The sequence below is a fragment of the Vanessa tameamea genome, chromosome 19 (assembly GCF_037043105.1).
Source record: "Vanessa tameamea isolate UH-Manoa-2023 chromosome 19, ilVanTame1 primary haplotype, whole genome shotgun sequence".
Taxonomy (NCBI): domain Eukaryota; kingdom Metazoa; phylum Arthropoda; class Insecta; order Lepidoptera; family Nymphalidae; genus Vanessa; species Vanessa tameamea.
Genome location: NC_087327.1, coordinates 8,349,572 through 8,369,798, shown reverse-complemented (window position 1 = coordinate 8,369,798; position 20,227 = coordinate 8,349,572). Strand labels below are relative to the sequence as shown.

The window sequence follows — 20,227 nt, the reverse complement described above, 5'->3', positions numbered from 1 at the left end:
GTTAAAGTTCAACCTACATGAAAAATTATATACACAGTCGAATTGACAACCTCCTCCCTTTTTAAGTTTGTAAGTACATATTAATTATTTTCAAACGATGGAACATAAATCACTCTAACAAGCGCGCACGGCAGTAAAAGTGTAATTCGATTACGCGCATAACCATTCTGTATAAGTCTCGCATCGAACCCAATCTAATACGGCGTCGAGCTTATCGATTGATGCAAACAACCCGTTCAATGAATGAAACGGCCTGGCCTTCTGGTCTTCCGTGAAATAAATATTTAGTTTTTTGTTATTCTATTTTATAGATTGTTAGCGGATGAGCCGATTGGCCACTAATGGTATTTGCCATTTCTGAAATTCTCATTTTTATTATATAGGTGGCAAATTAGCAAGATCTGATCTGGTGGAAAGTGACTACCACCGCCCATGGATATCTCTTAGCGTGGAATTTATGGTTTAGGTTCAATTACATTTTTTTTAACATTAACAGCCTGTAAATTTCCCACTGCTGGGCTAAGGCTCCTCTCCCTATGAGGAGAAGGTCTTGGAGCATATTGCACCACATTGCTCCAACGCGGGTTGGTGGAAAACACATGCGGGCTGGCATAATTTCGTTGAAATTAGACACATGCAGGTTTCCACACAATGTTTTCCTTCACCGCCGAGCACGAGATGAATTATAAACACAAATTAAGCACATGAAAATTCAGTGGTGTTTGCCTGGGTTTGAACCCGAAATCATCTAAACAGTAATTCTTAGATTTGTTATGTCCCGGTTTGGGTGAGTGACCAGTGTAAATAAAGGACCATGTGAGAGGTAATTACGCAGCCAAAGGTAATCCTCAGTATCTTCTAATAATAATACATTTGTAAAACCTCTACAATTTTAAAAGACTTGTCAATTACATCACAAAGTATTATTATAATTAAAATATTATAAATTTAACTTCAGAAAAATCTACTGCTTTGATCCAATTTGAATTTAAATTGAAAACGACTACGAATATTCCTAACAAACATCGTTTCCGAGTAAAATAAAAATAGTTATAAATGTGACCGAAACACTGGATAAATTAAATGCTAGTGAGAATTTAAATCTATTTCAACGTAAACAGGACGCGTATTCGTATCTTGCATTCGTTAACTCATCTATCTTCCCCTATTAATTAAAAGCAAATTGCATTGAAAAGGATTGATATGCATAAAAAAATGCGCGTTTTTGAATCTTGTATTAATCACCATATCAATACGAACACATACGTAAATATCATATAAAACAAAATTATATTACGCTATTTCCTACTGAATGGTTAGCGCATTGCTTCAATAAAGTGTTATTATAATAGTTGATGATAAATTGATTAATGCTAAATAGAAGAAACAGTTTTTGTCACTTATAATTTTTTGGGGCTTTGGCAGGTGACCAAATGAGCAATCTAAGGTATAATGCCTCTTGACCCTGGAGTTACACTGACCCTCAGTCAGTCATCCTTTGAACAGTATTATACCAATTCAAGTGATAAATGTTTGGCAATATAATATGTTATGTGAGTAGCAAAACATATGGATGTTCACAAAGTCATAGTACCGGTGTCTCTTTGCCTTAAACTTGGCTTACTTCTGCAATTAAATTGTTTATTAGGATACTTTTCTTGATGATAGATAAGAAAAACGCTTCCAGTACTATACAATGGGGATTGTATTTTATACCTTCTTGTTAGTTAAGACCATTAATTAATGAACGATGGAAGGTTGATTATATTAACACACAAAGACTTTCTCGGAAATTCTCGCGCTTGCGGAAAACAGTTTTTTTTTTCGTTTTGCATTTTTAAATGAATATTTATAAAATTATAAAATTTCAACCTTGGTACCAACTTGGTACAAATTTTTACACGTTTTGTAAAATATTAGCTAAATTCTCTCAGGAAGGGTGAGGGCAGTTCCAAAATTGCAAGATAAACAAATGACCAAACAAAACTTCTATGCTATACATTATTGATCCCCAAAAATGTGAAGATTTCATTAAAATATAATTTTAACACATATGCTCGCCTTGTGTGTTCGTATCAATTCAACAAAATTCCATACATACGCTTCATTGTGTGAGTGTTGTTTTATATCAAGTTACAAATGCTATAATTAAGTTGGAACAAGCCTTTTGACATCCTTTAATTTGCAGGCGCCTGACGTTAACGCCTACGAGGATCTTTGAGGCGTTCCTAGAGCGACTAACGTCCTACGTTAATGAATATTAATCTCTTTTTAAAATACAGGACGAGGGAAAATTTTCGTCTACAACAGATTTTCAAAGTGTTAAAAGAACTGAAAATGAAATAGCTATATGCAATGTTTTCAGGTCAAGCATAATAAACTATGTATTTTACACAGAAAATGTAACGATAAGAAATATAAATCAGAGATATAAGAATGTTGATGGATGAAGGTACCTGCTGCATATTTACGCTACATCAGACGACAAAGGGTAACGAGGTACTAGGGTGAGGTAACTTTTCTAAAGTCTACTAAAATTTTGGTAACAACTTCAGAGCAACTTTCGAGGAGGAAGGCATTTATTGTACCCAAGTTCTAGCCAACTTAATTCAATTAGCGTTTTTAATCGTGCTCCTTGTTTACCTTCCCTTGATGAAATATCAGATCATTAAATGATAACATTACACTTTACGAATGTAGTTACTCTCACTTCTCGTATCAGTGGGCGGACGGCCCTCAGCGACAGTCTAGCATCATAAGGAATTTCTTGAACCTGTCTCAAACAACCAAAGCGTGGGTTTCCAAGAATAATTTTAGTAGGGAGGAGCAATTTATTTTTGTCATCTTGCTTTATTTTATAAGTGCCTTGTTAAGATAAAGTAGAACGATGCGGCTTTATATCCCTTTTTTAGACGATTTGTTAGCGAGAATGCTCTCGCCGAGAGCTAGGTTGTTAGTTGTGAATAAGGTAGCGTATAAAATCTTTTCAATGGCCAAGAGAGAAAAAATAGATATTTGCTTTTGCTTCGCTGTTATTAGTTTGTTAATGTTTAATAAACTTCGAAGTAGACTGAGCAATAATAACTTCTTCCTAAAAGAAAAAAAACCGCTTCTTAATTAAGAAAATTATTGTGTGCCCTGCGGTTTTAGCTGCGTTACATTTGTATTTTAGATGAAATAAATATATACATAATATGTTTTACTTTGTTTTTATAATGTTTGACGGACTACCTGCAATACTTCCTATATAATAATATAAGCCAATTAAATTATCTCACATAATTGGCTTGAATAATATTAATTATAATTTTATCTATTTTGAAGATTATCAGGAGAAACAGAAACATTGACAAAAATAAATTTAATTGTTCTCTCGGTTTTGGTAAAGTTAGGATCAGGCGGTTTCGTTTATTTTGCTCTTTCACTCAAAGCGACGCGTCTAAACAAATAAATGAAATAAAAGTGACAAATGAATCCATCATTGAACCGATCTAACAATATTGGATATTCTGATATTACCTTAACTTGCAAATAGTCATAATAGCTTTTAAATAATTTTAAAACATATACAGACAATTTAATTTAATTTATATAGATATAATCTCTGATTTATTATAAAAAGAAGGTTTGTTTAATTTATTTATTTAATGCTAAAGAAATTCATTATTACAACATTATTAAAGAGAATTCGACCATAATCAGAACTCAAATCAAAATTCTCAAGTCTGGGGTCCAACTTGACGCTTCGATACGCTCACTGCAGACTGTGGGAAAAATATACGCAACTAAATTCAACCCTCTTATATTTTAATGGTAATAGTTCATTGTTACAAGCCTGAAGGATACAAATACTTTCATACCAATCAGCAATCATTCGATTGTATCCCTTATAATAAGGATTTAAGAAGTATATTGGCCTGCATAAATAAAAATCTTTAGTTCTTAACAAGACACTTTAGTTAGGTAGTTTTTGCTGTCACGGTGTTTAACTGACAAGTAATTGATTAAATTGTTTCGTTATTCGTTATTGAAATATGTTCGATAAAAACATAATGCAATACATTTCAAATCGATTACAAAAGATAATTATAGAAATCGTACTAATACATTTGTGTCTACTATGTGAATTTCTGATAGCAAAGACGATCTTTATTTTTCGTAATGTTCAATTGATTTTAAATATTATCACATAAAAATAGAAATTTTCAGCAGTATTTAAAAATTAGGTCATTAAAGGATTAGCTTATTTAAAGCAAAATAATTGCTTGTACATGCATTTATTCGATTTAAAAAGATAACTATGTGATAACGAATAAAATACCAGGTATATTAAAAAAAAAACAAAGGTATAGTGAATTTTTAAATAGTGATAAATTTCTCATTGAAGACAGTTAATTTTCGTATCCCCACCCCTATCTGTTAAACATTGTAAGGGTTCGTCTAAGAGCTGCCAAAACAACCATAAACAACGGCTTCGTATGACTCAACTAATTACTAAGGCTATTATGTTACTTATCCACATCATACTTGTCTCATCTTAAGTCATTATTAAACTATTTCATGAACAATATGAAAAATATTAATTACTTTTTATAGACTTGCCAGTATAAGAAACAAATTGCCCACGAGTGATCTAGGAGACCAATGGAAAACGTGCCATTAATCTTGTCTACTACGGTGTGGGTAGCGAACCGCATGATCGTTGTGTGATAACAATTTTCAGAACATCTATCTTCTTAAGAACTTAATGTTCGAGATGGTCCGATATTCTATCGTTACGTTAATATGATATTAAAGTTTAAATAATTTGTTGTGTATATGAAAATTCTAAAAAAATCCAATGAAAGTAACTTAGAATTGAATTATAATTAAATCGTATCAATTGTAGAAATCGTTAAGTGGAAATTATAAATATTAAAATACACTAACTAATACTAACTTAACTGAACGTTTGTAAATAATACAATGTAGAAAACTTAGGTGATTAGTATCGCCCAAGTTTTGTATAGAAAACCACCTAAAATCATTGTGATGATATTCGTAAATTATTTAATAGATTCGAAAACTCCTAGATTTGAACACTAAAGTCCAGTTCTATCGGATCGTGTAGATTAGCTTGTAGCTTGTAATGGAGTTATTCATTAGATACATGAATGAAACGAGACTAACCGAATAGCAAGCACTTTAGCGAAGAACATACATAGTGACTTGATGAATAATACAGTATGTTTAGGAATTTCCCATACATAAAACAATGAGGCACGTGAGCTCGCAAGATGAGGAGCTCAAGGAGCGGGAGACATTCCTTTACCTAATGTGGAACAATGCTGCTCGGAGGACATGAAAGTTATTTCGGGTGCCCAATTTAATGCGCTCTTTTTTCCTTGAAATAATCATTTTAAATTCGCCGCAAACGAGTGATATTTTTTGTGATACGTCGGTGTACTCTCGATCAATATCATTTGATACTTGTGAAATGTGAACTCGTCCTTATTTATAAGTCTTGCAGGAACTTAAATTGCATTGCTGGACGAACTTTACACTTAAGATTCTCGGTGAGACTCGAGATTTTCAGTTAAAACATATAAAATTCTTAGAAAAACAAAGCAAATTAAAATAGAAACGAATTATATGAACCGTTTCAAAATGATCGCTATAAAACTATTACGAAATAGACCGTAACGAAATATCTGAAATTACAGTCCGATAAAAATTTAAACATATTGAATACTTTATGGCTATTCGTCTTCATTACAATTATCAATTACTTTATAATTGATTCTAATGCGTTTAATAAATGAGAATTATTGATTGGTTGAAAATGTACTTTGAAAACAGACTGCACCACACTTTTTTAGAATTAATTGCAGGAAGGCAGACGATCAAATGAATATACCTGATGTAGTGGTTGTGTGTTGTATTATTGTTGGATTGCTAGAAAGAGTAAGATATATCTTAATATATATAAATCATTGTAACCATGGGTCAATGTCTCATGTGTAATTATTGCTGATTCTTTACCAATCTTTAAGCACCCCTACAACCACTAGTAATTCTATTATACTAATGACATCGTACATGATTGTATTCTTGACACATAATAATAATCTCCTGTCAGAAACGAATTAGTGCAGAACGTTAATGACGACGCGAGAGCTTGAACCGAAATAAACATTGACACAGGCATAACCGCAAAATAAGTATTATCCTCTTTAAAAAGGGATTAGCGATGGTTATATAGGAGTAAATTGACTTTCAGCGCTAAACCCGCTTTATTGGCGCTAATGCTATTTAGGTATAGTGCCTTTATTGGAAACCTTGTAAGAAAATGTCTTTTAACGTAATCTACAAAATACTGTTACGGAAATTTCCTTTCTTATAAATATTAGAATAGAAAAATATATAGAAATATGCTAGGGCGTTTTTTTGTAATTTGAAGAGAGCACACACAGATAGGATTCATTCTGTATTTCAATTGCAATACAGGTTTAACAGACGTTGCTCATTACTATCTATTATCCAATTGACTACTGACCTGCATCTAGTTTTGCCTGCGATCGTTTACTGCGCATAGAGTCTAATTTATTAATGAAATAATACCCTTTTTACATTTCAAAAAGAACGTAGCTCTTAAGACGTTTGACATCTATTTTAGGGGAAAAAAGAAGCAGTCACGTGTGTTTGTTTAACATTTATAGTATTTCCGTTTCCAGGCTGTGATTTATGAATTCCTTTATTCAGTTTAGTCTTTTACAGAAGAGGTGTTTTTAATTTATTAGTCTAATTTGAAGCTACGCATACATTATCGGCTTTAATATACATGCTGTTTAGTGTAATTGGTTGAACAATGCTTGTCTTCTTCTTTCGAACGTCAAATAATTGATGATGAAAAGAGAGAACGATAAACAAATTGGAACGAATCCGATAGGCTGTATTTGAATAATGTATATTCATTTTAAATAATTTTCTATCACTAGGAGCTTTTACTTAAGAATATCATGTACTGCGAAATCTGATGTTTATATAAAGTGAAAGATCCGTTCACTGACGAAGGCGCGTCTCTTTGTTGTGTATTAACAAATATAAAAGAATCCAAGAACTCGAATTCCAAGAAAGAACATATGCTACCTTAACGCCTAGCACTTAACGACCAAACCTTAAAATGAGGCAAGCCGCGAGCGACAACTAGTCTAATATGTGTATTTTTGGCACCTTTATTCTTGCATCACATCTCATACGACATACTGTAAACACGAGCGTCTCCATTCAATTTGAAAAAAGATTCAATTTCAAAACCAAATCGAAAAATTTCGTAATAGATAACGTAATGTAAAATTTCTGCAAAATAAACCGTGAAAGTGAACATCGACCGCTTGATGAGTGTCACATTATTCCGCTTTAGTAAAAAACTGGCGCGATTGCAATTTTCCCGCACTCCATCGGACGTGGCGTTAAATGAACGTTACTTCCACATCGTGATCAAGCCGCGATCCACTTAGCTTAGGTCATGCTGTTTATCATACAGGCCACTGATGGCTATGTACATTATATAATAACATCACACGAGCACTAATTATTTGTATTAATTCATGCTAATATAAAGTTGTTAAAGCTTAAAAAAGTTTAGACATAAATTGAGCGAAACGCTAGAGAAAAACGATAGTGTTCTTTTTATTCAAAACGTATTTTAAATCGCGTTATAATTTGGATTCATATATAGCATTCATTAAATATAACAGCATTATACTAAAATTTTGTGTAACTATAATAACACAAATTTCTGCATCTGAGTCGTCGGATTTTAATATTAAATGCAAAAGCTATTCCATCGTTCTGTTTGTTAGGTGAGCACGACTAAACACTGAATCGATCCTAATGGAATTTGACTTCGAGATAGTCTGGGAGCTAAACGAAGTCAAATATACACACAGAGGATGACTAAAGCGTATGACATCGATGAGGACAGCTTTTTTATAGCTACCCCATCGATGTACATTACTAACGATACGAAAAGTTACAGTTGTGTATAACAGTCATGAATGAGACAGTTATATTAAATTTATTTAAAATACAAATCATTAAAACAGTATATATTAATCTAATGTAATGTCATATTAAACTACATGATTGAGTAACAACGGATTTAGTTCAATTGCGTAACGCGATTTATTAAGCCCAGCGGGAGGCGAATCCACTGTTGGTTCTGATAGCACTAAGCCTATTTACGAGTTCTCGATTATTCTGGGGATATCAATAAAATATGTTAAAGTAGGTGATGGATTAACACTTACTAGTGCTCCGGCTAGGCAAACGTGTTTTCTGCCACACTTGGTAGGTACCACGTATTTTCATCTAACCCATGCAGAGTTCTAAACACGGTATCATCCCGGTTGTTCTTATAATAACAATGTAATTCAATTATACTCGTTATCTTCAAATTATATAAAGTCAAATATTTTCTAACGGATTGTTTGCAATTTGAAAATTGAAATGGATCCTAATTAAAATTTTGGTAATATTTATGAATATTCATTAGTCATAAATATAGTACTTTTATGTTTATTTAGCCCAACGACATTGGCGCTGTAAGGAATAACCAATCTTTACATGGCCTAAGAGGCAAGAACTAAGATGTTATGTCCCTGGTAACTGTAGATAGTCTACACGAATATCACGAATAAGTGTTACGTGGTGGTGGACGGACTTATACAAAGCCTTACCACCAAGTGACATACATTCTGAAATATTATTATATATTACTGAAATGAATGTCAGCTTATTTTAATCTTGGATACATTTGCTTTCTATTGGTTGTTGGAGTTTATTGATTACTAACAAACAAAAGTTCCTCTATAAAATATTAGTATGGATATAATCAAACAATTAGTTAAGACTTATTTAAGAAATTCCAATACAATAATAGGAAAAATATATAAATAAATATGGCAATAATTAAAGTGTTCAGTGTGGCAATTTTTGAATATAAAATTATTGCTTCAATACAGTACTTATTGCACTTACATAAGTAACAAATATTCATAGATTATAAAAGTAGAAATATATATTTCTAATAATATTAATTTCTCGGTAAGTTGTGTGCGCACGCTCATTTAATCTCCCTATCTAACTGCCGTACAATAACCGGCGCGTGCGGCGGCGGAAATAGATCTCATACTTTAGTGCCCGGTATAAAATAGACATTTAATGGTCGTAAATCATGTTTATGGGTTTGGTGATATTAATATTTTTTGTTTTAGATTGTAATTAGTGTATTTAACTTTTAGTGCATTCGAATATTATTTTTGGCTAAACATTGATATCTTATTAAGCGTATATTGAATTTGTGATCAATTTAACTTAAAGAAAAAAATATGCAATTTTTTTTTAAAATTAAAAATAACTTATAAGCCACAACAACCTCAACACAGCAAGCTAATTACGCAGGAAGTATTGCGTGTATAGGTATGAGTAAGTTCATAATATATATTAACCTAAACCAAAATTTGATAAGCTGCTGTTGTATTTAAATTATAATAAAATATTACGTATGATGTCATCCCGATTTCGGTCACAGCGGCGAATCGCAAGTGAGGCCAGCCAACTACGCGGAATATATTGCAGTACTCAAATATGTGCGCAAGCACAGGTGCCCTCTGTATTCCGAAACATCGATGTGTTTTCCGAGGCACAGGAAAGTACGCACTCCAAATTGCCAGATTCCGGGCTGTTCCTAAGCGTTTTTCGATAGAAACACCCAATAACTTTTATCGGCCCGACCTGGGTTTGAACCCAAGATCTCGCCATTTGCCTTTTATCTAAAGATAAAGTATATGATATGTTAACATTTCTTTTTTGTGGGCGTTAAGTCTTACATCCTAATATTCTAGGACAAAAAATCTAATAATAACAAGTGTAAATGGTCTCTATGGTAACGGTATTAAAGTTCAAAATTGTCATTGCTTGGAGGAATGTCATGAATGTAGGAACAATTACGTTGGCGTTCGCAGATTGAATAAAGTGTTTAACCCTTGACTTATACTCAGCTAGCCGTATGTTGTCAAGTGATGGTCTTTCTGACATGTTATATACAGGGTTATTGGTAATTCGACGTATTCCTGTTAAGAGGTAATAGGGGTGACTATTTGCAATAATTTTAACCCCATATGGATTATGCAAAAGTGAACCATTTTTGAGTTATCGCGTTTTTTAGATTTTTTCAAAATAAGTCAAAAATGCAACTACAAAAATTTATTAAAAAAAAAGTATCAATTAAAATCTATTTTTTTCCTCTGATTTATAAAAACTATTAAAAACTGGATGTTTTTTAATATTTCAACAATAATTATCGGTCCAAATTTAAAAATGCGAGACGGATAACAATATTATTTCAATATTTTTTTTATTTTTTTTTACGAATTTCCACCAGCGTCCTTTCTGATCATTTTATTTCGGTTGCTTTGAAATAAATTCGTAGTTTTTATACATTTTCGGAAAGTTAAGTAAACGATTATGTTTTTAAAATAATCTGCAGAACAAATTTCATAATGATTTTTTTTGTTTTTCAGGCATATTTGAGGGATTCATCCATATGGGGGTTAAAATTATTGCAAATAGTCACCCCTATTACCTCTTAACGGGAATACGTCGAATTACCAATAACCCTGTATATATTTTTAAGAATTCGTAGACCTTTTACTGCAATTATATTTTTTTTGTTTGAGATCCGGTCTTCTTATTTCAGGTATATTATTTTTCAAAAAAAGTGGTAGTTTTTAATTCGACCGATTAAGCGAAATTTGAATAAGCTCAGAAAGATTTGCTAAAAGAGCAATCTTAGCCCAGCTGTGGGAGATTTATAGGCAGGTACTAATTTTGAAAAAATAAATAAATTTAAAGCATATTAAAGTACATTCAATGCACACATATACATAAATATATAAAACACACAAATTTAAATACGTGATAGATAAAACAAAATAATTTTATTTTTTAATATATTATCCAAAAACATATAAGGTAAATTTTATGAAAAATAAATTATGTATTATTCGACTCAACGAGACCTCGAGAGTAAGCAAAATGTTTCAGCACGATTACATAACGACAAGGTAGACGTAAACCAAGTCTGAGCGTCTAGTCCTGGACAAGAAAAGGAACGCATGGCATGAATGGGCCGCGATTGTGGCACAAAGGCCTCTGTAGTCTCGGGCGAGATATTACTTGAGTGAGTCTGGCGAGAGGACACGAAGCTGTCAAAATGTCGGGATAGATTAATTTGAAAAATCTTTTGAATGCAAATTACATGGCCAATCTGAGCTATTATTTAAAACTGAAGAGATCGTTTGTTTGAACGCATCTTAGGATCAAGCAGTCATTAAAAAAAACGTGTCAGCTTATTTACTAAGAAAGATTATAAGACTATATAAAATAAAATACGACACGCAGACGGTGCTGTAAAGTTTAACGCTGATGAAACCGCGGGAGCAGCTAGTATTCCATATATGTACTTCAGCTGTATACAACATAAAAGCTTTCAAGAATCTATGTTGGTAAATTTACTACGAGAGAATATTTAGTATAGATTTAAATCATATTATTTTATAATTTACCTAAATTAGAAGTAGTAAATAGAATTGATAGAGAAAGATCGTGGGTATGTTTATTTACTCTCATGTTTTTTTATTCTACCGCCAAACAGCAGTACTTAATATTGTTGTGTTCCGGTTTGAAGGGTGAGTAAGCCAGTGTAACTACATGCATAAGAGACACAGCATCTTAGTTCCCAAGATTGGTTATGTATAGTGCATTGGCTATGTAAGGAATGGTTAATATTTCATACAGCGCCATTGTCTGGGCGATGGTGGTCCATTTGCTCGTCCGCCAACCAATATCATAAAAAAAGAAACCAGATTTTTACCGCCAACCCTTTTCAGGAATAATTTGCTTGTGAATTGATTCCCGCTATCAAGTATTTAAGGCCGACATGCTTGATAAATAGATGAGCTTAACTAAAATTCCCTTATTAAACTCTTAAGACGCACACGTTTTGAAATGGGGTTGCTCAAATGTATTCGAGCGGTATAATTATGAAAATTCTAGACCAAGTTAAAATGTTTTAACTAAAGCTATAAAAGTTAGTTTTTAAATTCCAAGTCTCGTTTGGTGACAATGTTATTTCGAAGTCGTAAAAGAGGGTGGCGGGCGACTTGGGTACTTCATTGCGGAGATAAAAACAATACAGTCTGAAGACAGTATTTTGTTGAGAACACATCACAATGACACTCTGCTTTACGTGAGCACGCAGGAATTTTTATAGTTTGTGGCACTATTGTAGTAGGTGAGATATTGTTTTTAAAATAGTTTTTGTTTAACATTTTGAGTAAAAAATTGTTTTGTTGTTGTTTTTTTTATAATAAGACTATCGCGATTGAAAGGTTTCTTGAAGTTAAATTAACTTAGGTAAAATGAGCTAATTTCAAGTTTTATTTGTGTGTGTTTTAATTAATGTTACTTACTCCTGCGTATTGTTTTTAAGCTTAGGTACGTCTAGACTTTATTTAAAAGTTAACAATAAAATCGTTACAAATAAGAAACTGTTACACTACGCATGCACCGACAAATAAATATACCGTTAAATTCACTTAAATTTCGAATATAATAATTCTATTTTAATTTTTATGCCTATTTAATAACTCTCTTTCTGTTAAAATAGAAACTTAATCAAATATCACTTTTGTTTTTCCATGATCGCGATACGATGCCTAAAGTGCTTTTAATGTTAAGTCATTTTGTTAAATTAATATAATATTACCGTTTTCGGTACAACTATTAATCCACCGAGCTGGTCAACGGTATATTTTTAAGCTAATATTTAGAAGAAATTTAGTTGAGAGATTTCTTTGATTTTTCTTTTTTCTTTTATTTGATTGTATGGCATTTTCGCAGCCTGGGCAGGTGGCCGCTTCAGGCCTAGATCCGTGTGGCCTGGGCCTAGACCGACGACTTTTTGACAGCATATAAATATAAAAACCGATTGGATTTTCCGTAAACTGTAATGTAAATTTATATCAACTTGTTTGCCTAAGTTATAATTTAAAGATGTTAATATTTAAATAATAGACCTAATATACTGAAATAACTAAAGTATAAATATTAAACCTGATAATTAAAAGTGGTTTAAAAATAAATGATCAAAGTGTTATAAAAACGAAGGTCGCTATATCCGAAAAAGCTTAGAACGCAATCTAACTTAAAATCCACTTCCGAGCCAGCGTCCATGTGTTCTATCCAAGAACAATTTCGGGGAGCAATGTATCTACAGTTTTTGTTCCAGCGATTGATCGTTGAATGCTTTTAAAAATAGCATTTAGCAATGAATAAATAAAGTAATGTATTTAGCAAATTGGGTTGAATAACGGTACGGACACTATGACGAAGAAGAAGGCACTTGAAGAGATTCAATATAAAAATATATAAAAAGCCAATTCAGGTGTAAATATTTTTGGGTAATGTATATAAAATATAAAAGTAATCTTCATAATCTACATAACCAATATGTACTGTACCCATTGCTCGTGTCTAATTGAATGGCGACTTCAAAATGACACTTGATACGAGCTTACAAGGCACTGCTCAAGCTGATACTTCATTATACAAGCTTCCATTGTTGCTTACATGAAAATATCGCAGCAATACAACTTGTAAGTCGTTGAGATGCTCTAATCGACTTGCGAAGTTTTACAAGTCGCAATTATTATGATATTTATTTTAAATTCTTTTCGGCTTTGAGCAAACCCGCCTCGGTTGGTAGCATCCACTTATCATATATTCTAGCACCAAATAGCAATAATTAGTATTGTTGCGATCCGATTTGAAGGGTGAGTGAGGTAGTATAACTAACTAGCGCTTTGGTGATGTCAGGGATGGTTCCAAGTCAATGTTTCTGGGAAATGGTGGAGTCTGCCTTCCTATGTTAATAATTTAATCGTCAATGTTATTAAAGATTGTCAAAGAGTCTAGGTATATTGGATGCTACTTTATCTGAAGTTTATTTGTCCGATAATTGCACAAAGGTTCAGGACAACTGGTTCATCTTTCGTCCATAGTACCGGAAATAAGATTCAAAAGGGAAATGCTGATAGAATTCTAAGTCACCATTTAACGCGGTTACGATTCAAATCAGTACAGTAGCTTTTTTAACATTGAATTGTATATACTTATTTAAGTTATAATTGCAATTATTTTTTAGTAAATAAATTAATTACATTTTTACATTTATTTAAAAAAAAATTTTTTAATATATTTTAATTTTAAAAATGGAACGGATTTATAAGAGTACGACGCACATATAACCTACATTAAAAATTTAAAAACGCTTTTAATATAGTTTCCGAGGTTCCGTTTCGAAGTTAAATGGGTCACAGCTGAACTGCAGCCGGCGACCCACTTATCTGTTGACCTCTGACCTATCGCTGCTATAGGAGAAAATCACATTACCTACATAGTTCATATATTTTATATTGTATTGTATATTTTTGGGTCGTCAAAATACAAAATTTTAAATACAATAAATGTTTTAGTAAATTGCAAAAACAATTCTATAGTTACTGAGTACTTGGATGTTCAGGATCAATATTTGTTTTCAAGAGGGTACTTGAAACATAAGTAGTAAAACTAATATACTATGGTGCGAAGAGAAATATATGATGGTAGTTTTAAAATATATTTCCTAGTTATTTTAAATACTTGCAACGTATCGTACCAGATCGTTAATGTTACTTTATCGGGCAGAGGCTCCGTTAAAGGAGCAGATTTGGACATTATTAGAGTACGGTTGCTCAGTGCGGGTTGGTGTGCGGGACATGGGCCAGAGATTCATCCGACATATATAGGGTCCTGTTTTTATTTATAGCTGAACACGAGATTACAAAATCAAGGATATGATAAACTACTAAAGTATAATCCAAATAATTGAAATAAGTATACACGGCCTTAAAATTCTTAGAAATGTGTACTTTAAAAAAACGCTACTGCAAATACGATAGGAAAGTCGCTCAAAATGATCGTTATTTAATACAGTGAATTACTCAACATCTAAAATTGTTCTCTAAGGTTCCTCTAGTGTTTTTGTTTTAGTCTCCAAGTAAGTTTTCATCTCGACTTAGAGGGATACCCAGAGACAACCTAATGAGCTGAATATATTTGTTTAAAAATATTTTATTAGCATTTGCAAAACAAAAGATCGTTTTGAATTTGAATTAACTTGAGCTGTCCCTAATAAGCCTTGTTACCTTTGATGAATTTAATTTGAAAATTTAAGCACGGCTAAGGGTAAAATTACTCAAGTGAAAATTTCCATTGTATGTAATTAACATAATAAATATTAAAAAGCTCTTGTCATTTCATTTTAAATAGGTATTCTTTGTTACCTATTATTCGTTTACGAACACCTTCAATACGAGATTTTTTTGCCTAGTTTGATATTACTAATTATAAATATACCTATATTACTAAATCAATGTTGTTAAAACTTCTATATGGTATATAGTCATACAAATCTGTCAAATTCGTACCTGGTGTTATCGGAACATTCAGAGCTAATTTTTCTTCGATATATTTATGTAGTGATGTTTTTTTCTTCAGACAATTTCTGAAAATTAGTAACTACTGAGGTTTTTGCCAAATTAATGTAGAATCTATGTACATTCCGACTTTAGCAACTTCACATTTTATTTAGTCCTTTAAAAATATGATAAGAAAGTGTTTTTTTTTATGATATAGTAGGCTGGTGGGCTAATTGGCCACTACAAGTTAGTGGTGTAATGTTTCAAATGTCAGTCCCCGTGTGTATGGGTGGTGGCAATTACCAAATTAAAAAACAAACTGTCACTATCTGGTAGACTCATTTTAAATGCTAAAGTAATTTGTGAACCGATATAGTTCAGGAGATAGAACACGTGACTATACCTACGCATGTGAGTTTGTTGATAAATGTATCACTTGTTTTTTTTTATTATACAATTCTATTTGTATTTGCAGTATTGTGCAACATTTTTACGTAACGAGCAATGAATTGATAAAGAAGTATAATTAATCATTTTCAATTAGGTATTGAAGACTTCAACAATAATAAAAATTGATTAATATCATCAATATTATATGGTGGCAGAGCTTTGTGAAAGTCTAGCTGGGTAGGTGGTAGGTCCAACAATGTTTCGGTTTGGAGGATGAGTGAGCCAATGTAACTACAGGCACAATGGACATAGCATCTTAGCTCCCAAGGTTGGTGGCGCATTGGCGATGTAAGGAATGTTTAAAATATCTTTTAACATCAGGCAGCCCGTTTGCCCGTCCCTTCCTATATTATAAAAAAATAATAAAAAGTATATATTTTTATATAATATCCAAGGGATATAGTATTTCATGTATATATGTCAGTAGGTAGCCGGTAAACAGTAGGTGTTTTTGATACTCGACACCAACTCTAACGCGTATCGCATGATCGCCGGCATCCGTTTAAAGGCGTTAATGCCCACACTCAGCGATAAATATTATACCTATGGGAATAGTTTTGAATGTAAAATGTATAATTTTATTGAAATATCATTAGAATGAAATGCGTTTATTATATGTAGCGACGATCCGACTTTACGACGAGAATTGATCTAACCACGAAGAAGTTATCACGAGTTTAATTTCTAGGAAAACTTAGTAAGGAAACGCGTCAGGGTCGGATGTTTGCCGCGCGTTAATCCTCTAATCCGAAACGGGGAGTGGTGGATTATGCTTCGGGTGAACGCAGAAAGAAATTGTGCCCAACAGTGGGACATTGTTTACCAAGCTTGTCGCTTAGTACAGGGGTCAGTGTATATTTGTATAATCATAAATAAAGCCTAACACCGAATATTATTCAGTTTACTTTCTAATTGTATGTTTTAGATAATATTTATACAGCTAAATGTTAAGCTTAGAATATTTTTAAATATAAACTCTCCGTATATAGGCCATAATAAGCTAGTTAATAAGCGTCAGATATTAGTTCATAGAAATAAACTAATTTTTTATATTATTTTATAAATTTGTTCCGGATAATAAAAAACCAAAAACCTTAAATTAGCAGGAGAAAAAGGAAATTGATTATGATTACAAAGGTTAAAATCCATTTCCTTGATAATAGCTCCTTTGTGGATAAAACAGTGAAGCTGTGTCGTGACGTCATAATCAGGACGTCCGCACCGAGGCTGCAGTATGCAAAGGCTCTGAGTGTGCTTGTCGCGGCGTACATTACAGCTTGATGAGTAAAAAGGATTCTACATTTAGCGTTAAAAGTAATACTTTTTAAACCCTCATCTTGTCATGTTAAATGGTTTAATAAGATAGTTTTGTCAGAAGTACTTTTTTTTTGTTACGGGAATTCTTCTAGATTATTTTGACGAAACATTTATTATTCCGATCATTGTTTTTTTTGCTGTTTTTGTCAAAATTATGTTGGAAATAACGCGCCAAAAATTCCTACAACTTTCATGGTTATTTTTTTTTTAATTATCACGTCTTGTCGTCACTTCGGAAAACCAAGAGATAATCTATTAAAATTGATATTTTATTATTTATTAAGAACTGATTATGTAATAATACTTATACATACTTAACAACGTATAAAGAGTTTTTGCATTGAATATAAATCTACTGTTAAAGTAGTTGATACGTACGGCGAATTGCTTAATATAAAATTATAAAGGCGAAGAAACGCGTAAAATTATTCGTTGTTTTTAATTCGGGATATACATTTTAATTGTATATAATTTACATTGTAAAATGATGAATCAACTATAAAAGGATATAGAATATCTAAGGATTTTTTTTGTTTTTTTGTGATAAGGATATGTTTTATTAAAATATTTCATTTAACATATACACGAAAATGTATTATAATATAAATTGTTATCAATATAATCTTAAGATTCATTGAATCGCTGAATACAATTATGCTCAAGAGATTTAATTAATATAGAGTTGGCGTTTCTTGTCTTGTCAGCGCGGGAATTAGGTCGGGAACATTCAGACCTACGGTGACTCGAGGGTCAGGAATAATATGATATAAATAAGAGATCATAAAGCCGAGGTGGGCTTGTAGATGATATGATAGAGATTAAAAAACATGAACCTTATACGTGAAGTATGCGAGTTCAAATCGGGCAAATATATTTTTTTTTCACGTTCTACTTAGAAAAATATTTTTCATTACAAAACTTGTCTGATTTTATATGTCGACAAAAAAAAAATCTTTAATTATTAAGAAGACCCGCAATGAAGCTGCGTGATGAAAATTACTCTATAGCTTTCTTAACAATTAGGTATTAATTAATTTTAATTAATTACATTAATTCTTTACATATATGGTATCAGCTATAGCATGACGAGGTCATAAGACGAAAATTAAATAACATCTGTTCTTAAAATTTTATTTTTGGATCTTATAGTATTAGGTTTTATCGCTGAATATTATTATCATGAAAAAGGACCAACATGTATAAAATTTGCATCTGCCTTGAATTACGCGGAGACCAATGTACGATAATTAAGAACACTAAAAGTTTATATTCTGGGTCCACGTAAAAGTACTGTTTATTACAAAAATAAAGTTTAAAAAAAAATTAAAAACAAATTTAACGTACGCTATTTTATTAAATCGCAACCTTTTTTAGTTCATTATTGATATCATGTTTTAAAAACAATCAAAATAATACTCATTTTCATACTAAGATTCCAATTCGAAAAGATCCAATGAAAAGACGACAAGAAAAGTGTCAATATAAAAATTTAATTATTAATAACATACAATCTATTTAAAAGTATCACCTATTTGTGACAATTACCAATATCCAAATAAAATTATTGTAAGAAATGAATGTATCAAAGTGCTGCCATCTTTGTAAGAAAAAAGGGAAACAGAAACTCGATGACGACATTCAGACAAGAACGGATGTGTCTAGGTAAAAATTAAACAGTCCACCGCACCGGAGGCATCGTGCAAGGATTAGAAATTCAAACTACGGTACTCGCAAGAAACAAACTGGGACACACTCGAGATGCAATGTTACCGGTGCTTTATACCCCGCACAGCAATTTCAGGGTTACTGAACTCGTATAAAGACGACTTTTAAGAGCGCTTTCAGAGATTACAATGACTTAACTTGTTCAGCGTTTCCGATTAACAGTTTTATAGTGCAGTGCTGCAATCGCTTTATTATGTATGATATGTTTATTTTTCGTCACATTAGTGATTATATTATTGGAACGGATATTTTTATAATAATATCGTTACGTAATTGTTGTAAATGGAAAAGAATTGTTGTTTCTACTTTTATTATCATGATCTGTAACATAATTATATATATTTGTCTATTTAATTATAGCTTTTCGAAAAAAATTATACTTTTTATCGTTATAATGTATTGTTTTTGGCTGCCCTGTCGGTCCAGTCAATAGTTTATAAGGGTCCAGATATCGATGATTTTAGTACAAAATCGAGTTGCCATACTATGAAACAGCGAGAGCGGGAGAAAAGGTTTACTTGTATGTGCACAGAATTGTATTCTTCATCGTTTGCATGTTTTTGCAAGATGACTGGTTGAGATTGACCGCACATTATTACGACAATTCTACATTATTTTGTTGGTACATGTTTTGATCTAGCTTTTTTATTAAGAAATATGACTTGTTGATGTGTGAGATTTTTCATCTCGCTTCCCTGCACTCTTTGTGATTTCGTGAAAAGGGACGGAAGCATGTTACAGGAAGCCGGGGAAGCGCGCACTATTTGGTTTGATCAACCTATTTTCCGAGACGATGTAAAGTTAATGTTGCTTAATACCAAGCTATCTCAGCGTTAGGTGGTAAGGCTTGTTTTATGCATATTATTATTATTATTTTTATAATCAATTTTTTTTGTTTATTAAATAAGATATTCTAATCCAACTTGCTTTTTATATTGTAAATTGAAGTTCCACATAACGAATAACATTAAAGTATGTCTTCTGTCAATCATAATTCTCAATATTCTTTAAGCATATCGCCCTTGCAATCAAAAGCCGTCATCAACCCAGCGGATACGGTTCCGTGCAATGCGGCGCTCCGTGCCAAGTAGTGGCCATACGGCCTTATAAGGCACGGAACACACGTACATATCCGTTGGCTGCCAGCGGAATGACAATCACTATTGTCTATT

General features: G+C 32.2%; 1 protein-coding gene across 1 annotated transcript in view; it reads right to left on the bottom strand.

Annotated features, from left to right (window-relative positions):
- Myo81f (Myosin 81F) overlaps positions 1-20,227 on the bottom strand; it is a 79,814-nt gene that overhangs the window by 28,465 nt on the left and 31,122 nt on the right. The window lies entirely within an intron of this gene.